Source organism: Triturus cristatus, chromosome 10 (assembly GCF_964204655.1).
Source record: "Triturus cristatus chromosome 10, aTriCri1.1, whole genome shotgun sequence".
NCBI classification, from domain to species: Eukaryota; Metazoa; Chordata; class Amphibia; order Caudata; family Salamandridae; genus Triturus; species Triturus cristatus.
The window spans coordinates 103335207-103347084 of NC_140593.1; positions in this window are offsets into that span (position 1 = coordinate 103335207).

The following is an 11878-nucleotide window of genomic DNA, read 5'->3' on the forward strand; positions in this document are numbered from 1 at the left end:
GCCCACTCTGGCATTCAATTTCTTTCGATCCTTCCTGGCAAGTCACTACCTTCTCGTGACCGTGAGTGCTTATTTAACTTATCCCTGCTAAGCACGCATTCCCGCTACGACTTGCAAGACACCTCACGCCCTCTCATATCCAGAAGGCGACATCCCCATTGTTTGGGCTCTTCCCTCTAGTGCCATTGCGCATTCCAGCGCCTCATCCCACATGGGATAGGATTACCCCTAGTGCCACTGTGCACTATGAATATTCTTTCAATGTTGAGGCCACGCTCCCCACTCAGGGCGTACGTCCACCAGCCATTTTTGCCATCACATAGCAATTACAGGCTATTGTAAACAGGCATGCTATTTTAAATGTCCTGAAGATGATCCCAGTACCTTCTTAAGGGATTGAAACGCCGTTGACACTTTGTACACCATATATACTTTTCAAATTGTTATGATAAATGTGTAATGGTGTCTCATGTATATTCTGTTTGTTTCATTGGAAATGAGCTTTAAACAAACAAACTCTTTTTGCCTGAACCTCTAACTTTATGTTGTACGTCCTTTCTTGCTAAGTTGGATGCAGGCTTGTGTCCCACTTATACTGTTTTTCGTGTATTGTTTGTATAACATTCCTTAATTGCATATTAAATCCCTGTCCAGCTGGACAGAGGTATATAGTACTAACTGAGCCTATATTTATTAACTTGAATCTGATTATTGTCTAGGGACCATTGTCTTTAGAAACTTTTAGAAAGTTGGCACTTTCATGCCTGATATGAAAGGAGGTTGTGGAAAACCATAACCTCCGTGAAGCACCGCTGGGACACAAAGGTCTCTACTAATGTAAACACAAGTAAACATTGTAAATCAGAAAATGTTTTATATGTGAATAATCTCAATGAAGACAAAAATAATTGTACACTTGTACTTGAATTCAGTGTGAAACTCTTGAACATAAACAGTATTTGTTAAACAAGAGGCATTTGTACATTGGTGTGATGTTGTCCAACACAAGTTATTTGCCACGTTAATACATGTGCTATAATCAGAAATCAAAATTTGAATTTAAAAAGACAGTCCCAATGCATTTCGGGTTAATACAGAACCCTTCATCAGGGATTATATTAAACACAATAATCAGTTTTATTCTGTGGTAGTATCTTGAAGTCCTCCTTCCAGAGCTACAACAAAAAGCCACACGAATGTAAATTGAGGAATTAATAAGACAAAATACAAAAATACTCGTAGGATTTGCACTCGATGTAAAGACTCAAAAAAGGAAGAGAGGTGAACAGAAAGCCCATCTCTGAAACGACAACGTGCGCATCAACCTGTGTGAAACCAAATGCTGTGCGCTACTTGAGAATTGCCACGTACCACTGTGTTACTAATCTTAAAACCAAAAGTGCCCATGTACAATTGTGTTAATGGCTTACCCAAGCGTAATATTGCTGAAATCTGCTAAAGATCGTCACTCTGAAAATAATCAAGACGGTCACCAATCGTTTCGATCCATGATGTCATGAATGCAAAAAGGACCAATAAATATGAACAACGCTTACCCGTCACGATCGACCAATAGTTCCAAATAAGCACCATCAGTATTTTCAAAGAAAAAGTCCGTCTGTGCTCTAAAACATACAAAGGAGCCATCCGTGAGCTGCGGTTGCAAACCATGAAACAAAAAGTGCAAAGTCACGCGTATAGAGCTACACCTCCGAGACTCACCTATGCCAAAGAACTCCAAAGGCTTCCGTGTTACACCACGCGTCAGTATCGTACGTGAAATAAGTCCGTCACGTCGTATGACGGGTCACGGTTTATACACGCCCCAAATAGAAAAAATAGAATAGAAGACAGACTCACAACGGATGGGTCTGGAATCCACCCTCTTGTGGAAATGTAGGCAACAGACCGATCTTAAACAACGAATATCTCCTAATAGACAGAAAACGCAATGCAATGCGCAAGTATTCAAATGGAAAACATATTTAGAGTCTGTGTTGAAATAGATTAGAAACAAACGTAAATCAAACATCTGATAAAATAAGACGTGATCTAAAGAAGGTATATTCTTCTTAATAAAAGAGTAACAGGTCTGATGTTGAGATGTGACCACGCGATAGATCCAATAAACCTAATAGGGAATCAGAGAAGCTATGAGTGCAAATCCTGTACAATTAAAATAACTGATAATGAATAATATAATGTAACACAATTAGTGTGAGATTTAAACAAAACATAATTATTCATATTGATCATTAAGTCCTCCAGGAATCACTGTACCTAAAAACTTAATCCAGTGTGTCTCCTTACATGCTAAGACAGTGTTCATATCAATTCCTGGCGGCATGTGAATGCGTTCTAACATTGGAAATCTTAGCTGAGGGATTGTGTGTGCTGCATTTACCCAATGGGCTACGAGGGAAGAATTCATATTTTTGTTACGAATCCTACTTTTGTGTTCTATTACCCTAGTTTTGATTTTGCTACTTGTTCTCCCTATGTACACTAGCCCGCAGGGGCATTTAATGGCATAGATCACCCCCTCGGTGTTGCAATCCGATGTGTGGTGAAGTGTAGTCTTTTGACCAGTTCGGGGGTGCGTGAATATTTTTCCCGGAATTACGTTACCACATTGCCCACAATTATAGCATTTCTTCATGCCTATGTGATTCAAACTTCTGGTACTGTCACGTTTTTTAAGAAGTTCCCTCAAATTTTTGGGTCTGGTGTGTGCAAATAGTGGTGGATCCTGAAATAATCCAATGAAGTCAGCCTCCTGCTCAATAATATCCCACCGTTTTCTTATTATAGATTTTATTTGTGATGCTTGAGCAGAATATTTTAACACGAAGACTTCTCGTTTATTAGGATTTTTGCAAGTTGGCAATAAGAGATCCTCACGTTTTTTTAAGGCAACTTTCTGCTCTGCTTCCAAAAGCATGTCTTCAGGATAACCTCTGTCTTTATATTTCTCCAATTGATCCTTTATGGAATTATGACAACTGTGACTGTCTGAGGTTATTCTCTTGATTCTTGTCAATTGACAAACAGGCAAATGTTTCTTCAAAGAATGTGGGTGTGCGCTCGTATAGTGTAGAGCATTGTTGACATCTGTAGTCTTTCTGTAAACTGTTGTTGCTAAACCTGTGATGGATTTATGAATCTCAATGTCCAAAAAGTGAATCTTCTCTGATTGAATATCATATGTAAATTGTATTCTTGGGTTGCAGAGATTCAATTCTGTAATGCATTGCTCCAGGAGATTTCTGGAACCTTTCCATATGACCGGTATGTCATCAATATACCGTAAAAAAATAGCCGCATTCTTGCGCCATGTAGGATTTTGCAAAATATGTTGGTGTTCAAAGTAGGTGAACAGCGGTTATGTAGGGAGAGCACTCCTAAGTTGCGCCAATTTTATGCAAGATTCTGACGGAATTTCTAAAACAGCGGTGCTACAGTTATGTAGGAGTTTGTCCTCTCCTACTGTGCAAAAGAAACAAGTACTGACAGGGTGAGAGCCTGTGTATAACTGTGCACTGTTCACAAAGTGTCTAGTCTGACACTAAGAAAGTTTTGAAATCATATTTTGCTTTTAATTTTCAACAAAGAAACATCACATTGTGTTGAACATTTCGCGTTTTCTAGGTGCGGGACAACAAGTAAGTATTCGCAATTTGTATCAAAAAACAATTCATTGAATATCCACATGAAAAACGCGGTGTCATACAGAAATCATGTGTAACATTATGCCAAATACATGTTACAAACATATGGTAATGCGACAGAATTACATCACAATAGAAATGTAAATGCCCAATGCATTTCGGAACCAGCCGGTTCCTTCGTCAGGGGCCAATCTGAAAAATATCAGGTAAACCATATGCTAGTGAGTAAAAATTGTTTTGGGCTCAATCTCTAGAAATCTGATGGTGAGTTAACGTCACTCTAGGAATTACCTGTTTGTGTGATGATTATGATATACTCTGTAAGAAACAATGATATGGCAATGTAAGGAACACGTGGAGCAGGGAAGTGTACGTAAGATATAGCGGTGGGCTACCGTCAAACTCACGCTTACCTGTTTGAATGAAAACTCGTGACTCTGAAAAGATATGAAATGACGAGCTGTATTGAGTAAATGAGGCTGACAAGAGCTGAGAATGATGGAACTTACAAGAGTGGAGTGTGTTACGTTACCAAAGAGAACGAAATCTTACCTCTAGGAGGAGGTACTTAAGAGGCTGAGGAAAAAGTAAACAGAACGAGATATCAGAAAGGGGCGAAAACAAAGTAAACAAACGCTTCAGCCAACAGCGAAAACTCATGACAGGACCGTTACCTGGAAAGAAACTACGGGAGAGAGTAACCGGCGGAGCTTCACACAGGATAAGCAGGTAATGGAAAGCAAACCGAGTAAGCTATTTCAGGAGTGGGACCCGGAAACAAACCGGGATTGCTCGACAAAAAGAGCAGACTACTGGAAACGAGTACACCCAGCTAGGTGTCTCGTAACTACCGTACTTACGAAGGCGCCATCTTGGGAAGGAGTCATATGGACTTCAAGATAGGTTTAAGACTGCAGAAGGTTCAAACAATAGTAGCGACTGTGCATACAGCACTATCGTAAAAGTGATGAAAAGCCAAACAAAAGGGAGCAAAACAATATCGACGAGGTAACAAGCATAAACGAGAGAATAAGTGCTAGAGATGGAATAAACACGATACCCGATGGTAGTGGTACAAATGAGGAGTCTAAAAACGGAAACTGAATCGTGACAGAGGAATGTGGAGATGAACCAAGAGAAGGGCTTGGATAGCAGGCTGTACGAAATGTGAAAAGAGAGGAAATAAGTCTCATCTATGAAAGATAAAAAACATAGAGGTCATGTGGGAATGTGAGTGCTAAGTGGAAAGTGATATGAAAAGTAATGTAGGAGAACATAAAGAAAGACTGTATTAGTAAGAATCATGGATGGGATCTCTGGGTTAAGCAATGGCGTGTTGGAGAGTTGTGTATATGTAACACAGTTAGTGGCTTCAGTAATGTTTAAGTACGTGAAAATTGTCTATATGTCGTGAGTTGCCACTTGGGGTTCATGTGCGAAGTAGCTCAGCTGGTGATTAAATGAAGACTGACATGTCTAGCCTATCATTGAGACCAATCGGTGTCATGGTATCCAGATATTTGATCCAATAAACCTCCCTTTGTAGGAGTCTAAGGTGGGTATTGACTCCATGATGTTGCTCGACGTGCTCAATTATTTGGAATCTAAGTTGTGATATTGAATGGCTTGCTTCATGCCAATGGGTAGCCAGAGGTGAGTTTTTGTTCTGAGTTCTAATCCGACTTTTGTGCTCTGTAAGTCGTGTTTTCATTTTCCGCTCAGTTTTACCAATATACAGTTTGCCACATGGACACTTAATCCCATATATTACGTTCGTGGTGTTTCCAGTAGTCTGCTCTTTTTGTCGAGCAATCCCGGTTTGTTTCCGGGTCCCACTCCTGAAATAGCTTACTCGGTTCGCTTTCCATTACCTGCTTATCCTGTGTGAAGCTCCGCCGGTTACTCTCTCCCGTAGTTTCTTTCCAGGTAACGGTCCTGTCATGAGTTTTCGCTGTTGGCTGAAGCGTTTGTTTACTTTGTTTTCGCCCCTTTCTGATATCTCGTTCTGTTTACTTTTTCCTCAGCCTCTTAAGTACCTCCTCCTAGAGGTAAGATTTCGTTCTCTTTGGTAACGTAACACACTCCACTCTTGTAAGTTCCATCATTCTCAGCTCTTGTCAGCCTCATTTACTCAATACAGCTCGTCATTTCATATCTTTTCAGAGTCACGAGTTTTCATTCAAACAGGTAAGCGTGAGTTTGACGGTAGCCCACCGCTATATCTTACGTACACTTCCCTGCTCCACGTGTTCCTTACATTGCCATATCATTGTTTCTTACAGAGTATATCATAATCATCACACAAACAGGTAATTCCTAGAGTGACGTTAACTCACCATCAGATTTCTAGAGATTGAGCCCAAAACAATTTTTACTCACTAGCATATGGTTTACCTTATATTTTTCAGATTGGCCCCTGACGAAGGAACCGGCTGGTTCCGAAATGCATTGGGCATTTACACTTCTATTGTGATGTAATTCTGTCGCATTACCATATGTTTGTAACATGTATTTGGCATAATGTTACACATGATTTCTGTATGACACCGCGTTTTTCATGTGGATATTCAATGAATTGTTTTTTGATACAAATTGCGAATACTTACTTGTTGTCCCGCACCTAGAAAACGCGAAATGTTCAACACAATGTGATGTTTCTTTGTTGAAAATTAAAAGCAAAATATTATTTCAAAACTTTCTTAGTGTCAGACTAGACACTTTGTGAACAGTGCACAGTTATACACAGGCTCTCACCCTGTCGGTGTTCAAAGTAGGCCATAAAAGTATTTGCATATGCTGGGGCTCCAGGAAAGCCCATTGAAGTGCCTGTAATCTGTAAATAATATTTGCCGTCCCACGAAAAATAACTGTGATATAATGAAAAATGCAACAGTTTTAAAAGAAAAATGCTTTTGTCCTTTGTCCTAGATGATTGCAATAGTCTCCATTCTACCGCCTCCAGTCCCTCATCATGGGCTATAGATGTGTAGAGAGCAACCACATCAATAGTACATAACAGAATGTCTTCCTCAAAATGATGTCTGGCCGCTTCCAATTTCAACAGACAGTCTGTAGTATCCTTAATGTACGTCTCTCAAGACTGTACTAGAGGTTGTAAATAATAATCCAGATAGCGTCCTACAACTTCATGGATGGACCCACAGCCCGCAACTATGGGCCTAAAAGGTGGGAATAACTTGTTCTTATGCATCTTCGGGAGCATATATATGTGAGGAATCCTTGGTGTCGGATTAAATATGAATTTGTTGGTGTTCTCATCAATGTTGCCATTATCCACTCCTTTTTGTAAGATGCAACTTAATACTTTCAAAAATTCTTTCGTAGGATCCTGATCCATTTCAATGTAGGTATCAGTATTCTTTACATGTTCATTAACACTACGTGTGTAATAGTCTGTGTCGAGAACCACCAGGGCTCCCCCTTTGTCAGCTGGTTGGAATGTGAGTGATTTATCCTGTCGTAGTGCGTTCAAAATACGTGATTCTTTATGAGATAGATTAGAACGTTGGAGTTTTTTGTATTGAATGTTTTCCAAATCCTTCTTTACCAGAATCTCAAAAGTATCCAAAGATTTGTGAGAAAGTGGAGACATGAATTTGCTCTTTGGACGGAAGGGCTGTGAAATTGAGGCCCCCTCTTCAGTAGTTGTGTTTGTTGAAAAGAACCATCTGAGTCTTAATTTTCGCATGAACTTAAAGAATGATATTTCCGTTTCCAAACTGTTAGATGTGTAAGTTGGAACAAAGGATATGCCTTTGTTCAATACATTCAACTCTTCTGTACTTAATTTTCTATGCGAAATATTCATGACTAGGGAATTGGTTTTTCACACTAATTGTGTTACATTATATTATTCAAGTCAAGTCAAGTCAAGTCAAGCTTTATTGCGGTTGAATTTACCATAAAAGCACCTAAAAATACACAACGGTGCAACAAATCAAGCAATCCATTTCATGCATATAATCTCAAGTTTTTAGTTAATTGTTAGACATTTTTTAAAAAAATTTAAATATTTTCCAGAATTCTAAAATTAATAAAACAATGATCATTTTAAAAAGGATAAACTATTATTATCTATTCTCTCAATATTCATTAACTTGATACTAGTGTACAGCAGCATTGTTTATCAGGTTCCTTCGAGTTATCCACATTGAGTGCAAATATTTAGCTACTGCAGAAACAATCACTGCGTCAGTATCTGTTTTTAGTATCCTAAAAAAAGCCAAATATTGCTTTATACCCAAGTTTTTACACAGCTGAATTATCCATTTCTTCCTAGTGTAAGCATAAGCTGGACAGAAAAGGGTAACATGTACAGGAGTTTCTTCCTCTATTTGGCAACCTGGGCAAGGGCGTGCCGGACCCCCTTTCCACCTTTCAATCTTGCTTGATCAAGTGGATTATATTATTCATTATCAGTTATTTTAATTGACCTATCCGTTGTGAGTCTGTCTTCAATTTTTTCTATTCGGGGCGTGTATAAACCGTGACCCGTCATACGACGTGACGGACGTATTTCACGTACGATACTGACGCGTGGTGTAACACGGAAGCCTTTGGAGTTCTTTGGCATAGGTGAGTCTCGGAGGTGTAGCTCTATACGCGTGACTTTGCACTTTTTGTTTCATGGTTTGCAACCGCAGCTCACGGATGGCTCCTTTGTATGTTTTAGAGCACAGACTGACTTTTTCTTTGAAAATACTGATGGTGCTTATTTGGAACTATTGGTCGATCGTGACGGGTAAGCGTTGTTCATATTTATTGGTCCTTTTTGCATTCATGACATCATGGGTCGCAACGATTGGTGACCGTCTTGATTATTTTTAGAGTGACGATCTTTAGCAGATTTCAGCAATATTACGCTTGGGTAAGTCATTAACACAATTGTACATGGGCACTTTTGGTTTTAAGATTAGTAACACAGTGGTACGTGGCAATTCTCAAGTAGCACACAGCATTTGGTTTCACACAGGTTGATGTGCACGTTGTCGTTTCGGAGATGGGCTTTCTGTTCACCTCTCTTCCTTTTTTGAGTCTTTACATCGAGTGCAAATCCTACGAGTATTTTTGTATTTTGTCTTATTAATTCCTCAATTTACATTCGTGTGGCTATTTGTTGTAGCTCTGGAAGGAGGACTTCAAGATACTACCACAGAATAAAACTGATTATTGTGTTTAATATAATCCCTGATGAAGGTTTCTGTATTAACCCGAAATGCATTGGGACTGTCTTTTTAAATTCAAATTTTGATTTCAGGTTATAGCACATGTATTAACGTGCCAAATAACTTGTGTTGGACAACATCACACCAATGTACAAATGCCTCTTGTTTAACAAATACTGTTTATGTTCAAGAGTTTCACACTGAATTCAAGTACAAGTGTACAATTATTTTTGTCTTCATTGAGATTATTCACATATAAAACATTTTCTGATTTACAATGTTTACTTGTGTTTACATTAGGAGAGACCTTTGTGTCCCAGCGGTGCTTCACGTAGGTTATGGTTTTCCACAACCTCCTTTCATATGATTACATCAATTAGGGACGTAGGCCCACATCGCTAACGTGAATGCATGCTAAAAATAACTTTTAAATTCAGTTTTATAATTTTGACACTTTTGATTAACTTGTAAATACTAGGTATGCAGGCCCACTCTCTTTTTTTGTTAATTACTTTCATGCCTGAGCCATTTAGTGCCTGCCGCCCATCTCTGGGTCACATGACTGGGTGTCATCAACAGTTGGGCTTTGTGTATCCCTCCTAGACAGCTACACAAAACAGGGTGCTTAGTTGTGCATGGATGAGTCATCAGTGGCAGGATGGGAGGATGGGAGGGAGCAGCTGGGCCTAGCCCCACCTACACTTGAATACTCTGTGTCTTGCCTTCACACAAAGTGCTGCATATCCCCTGTAGTTAGTCTGGAGCCAGGACCAAGAAGGCAGGGCACCTGTGTACTTCAAAGGCATGCCTCTAGAAGCTTCTCCTCACTACAAAGGCAGAACGAGGTATAAATATTGGACCTCAGACACCAACTCTTCAGAACACTTCTATACCTGTGGATACTCTGCCAGAAGGAAGGACTGCTGTGCTGCTGAAAGGAATGCCACTCTGCCGGACTGCTGCCTTGCTGTGCTGACCTACTGCCCTCTTGCCTGGGTGAGAAGGACTGGGCCTGCATCTTTTGAACCCAGGACACCAGAGTTACAAGCACTAGTTGGCTGCTCTCCTGACTTGAGGCTCAGGGACAGAAGGCTCCAACAACCTCTATCCCAGCTCCTGGACTCTGCCACCTGTGAGTCTACTCTGCCAAGTGGTGCCACCCTAGTCCAGGACCTTTGGAAGTGAGCCTATGGTAATCTGCAGGTCTCTGTGGATCCAGCGGAACCAACGCATCTCCTCTGCTGTGTGGTGCAACCCTGAGCAGAACAGACATATCGCCACTGCTGCATGAATCGGACCTGTTGCAAAGACCTGCCTCGCCTCCACAGCCTCCCTGGAACCGGCATTGCGTGATGTTTTCAGTGCAGGCCTTCACATCCCTTGTTGATGGCAGCCTCCACAATGACATCAGAATCCACATCGCAACTCCTCAGAACCGACGCATTGCCCCAATTGAGCGTGACATCCTCAGTGCCGGACCTCGCATCACAGCCTCGTTGCACCTCGGAGCCAACACATCTCTTCGGAATCAATACTCATCTTCGACGCAAATCCTCGCTAGCCAGGATTTAAAGTGCTTTGTTCAGCAAGCCTCACTGGGTCCCTATAGCGCGCCTGCGCTCCATCGCAGCTAGCCTGTACTTGTGACTTTATCCCGGTTCAGCACGACCAGATATTCACAGTTGGAACTTTGTGCTTTTTGATGCTATTTTCATTAAAATCCTTAAAATTGCATATATCTGGTTCTACTGGTTAGACTTTTGTTGTTTTGGTCTTGTTTTATTTATTAAAAATCACTCTTTTCTAACTTGGTATGGGATCCTTTTAGTGTTGCTTTCTCACTTTCTTACTGTTTGAAGTGTTGCACAAATACTTTATGCATTACATTTAAGTTAAGCCTGACTACTCTGTACCAAGTTGCCAGAGGGTTGAACACAGGTTAATTTAGGGTTGGCTTGTGCCTCACCCCTAACTAGATTGTGCTTGTTGGTTGACCAGGACTGACGCCCTCGTCAACTAACACCCCAATTTCTTACAGCCACCTTCTGCCCTAACTGACATACTCTTCTACACCACCCTCCCGAAAGCTAGAGGTGGGTGACCCAGAAAAATAACAGGAACAGCCAAGCCAGAGCAAAGTGAAGGATTTGACTTGAATCTAAGAGCCCTTGCACGAGCCAAGCCCTGGAAACGCGGCAGCTTTGACATTAGAAATTCACCATATTTGGTCATTGAAAGGCAATTAAGAAAAAGGGGGATTGGTGAAATAAAATGTTTACCCAAGATCATGCAGTTTGGTTAAGTGGGGATTAATCCCAGGGTTTCTGGTTTCACTTTTTACAAATTGGGCACTAAATAGGTATATTGTGGCTGCCCCTTTTTTTTACCGCAAAGGTTAATTCTTTGTTTTTAACTTTGTGCAGGAAGGTAGAGTGAGGTCGGTAGGCAGAAGCTACATGAAAGCTCAGCTCGTTTTGGGCTTAAGGTTCCAAGAGGACTTCGAGCTGAGCCAGAGCCCAGCATCTGGCTCAAGATTTAAGTGGCTCGTCCACCTATACCAAGAGCTTCTGTTACTTGGGCTGCCATTAGGCGGGGAACAGGCACGGACTGTGACTGCCGCCCCCCTGTAGCGGTCCACTTGGACCTGGCAAGGCCCAGACAGTCCTGAGATAAAGCACCTAGCTTTATCAAATCCGCCTCCTGACATTGCACAGAAAAGTGCGCTACTTTGCACACCTTAATATTTTCTGCCATTATAAGCCCCAAACTACTCACTCTAGCCTGGAGTACACTCTAAAGCTGACCTGCACCTACGAGAAAGCAGACTCTGTCCCTGCGCATCATATCAAAACAGACAAAGTTCAGCCCCCAATGAATCATGTGGTAAACTTCTCTATTGTATAATTTCAGTAACTTTTCAGTAGCTTTAATTAATTCTTCTTCGTCTTTCAGTGGTCTTGGTTCCCAGACAGGCCAGGCACGAAAGGATCCTCCCTTCTCGCCTTCCAGACTTCTTCAAAGACA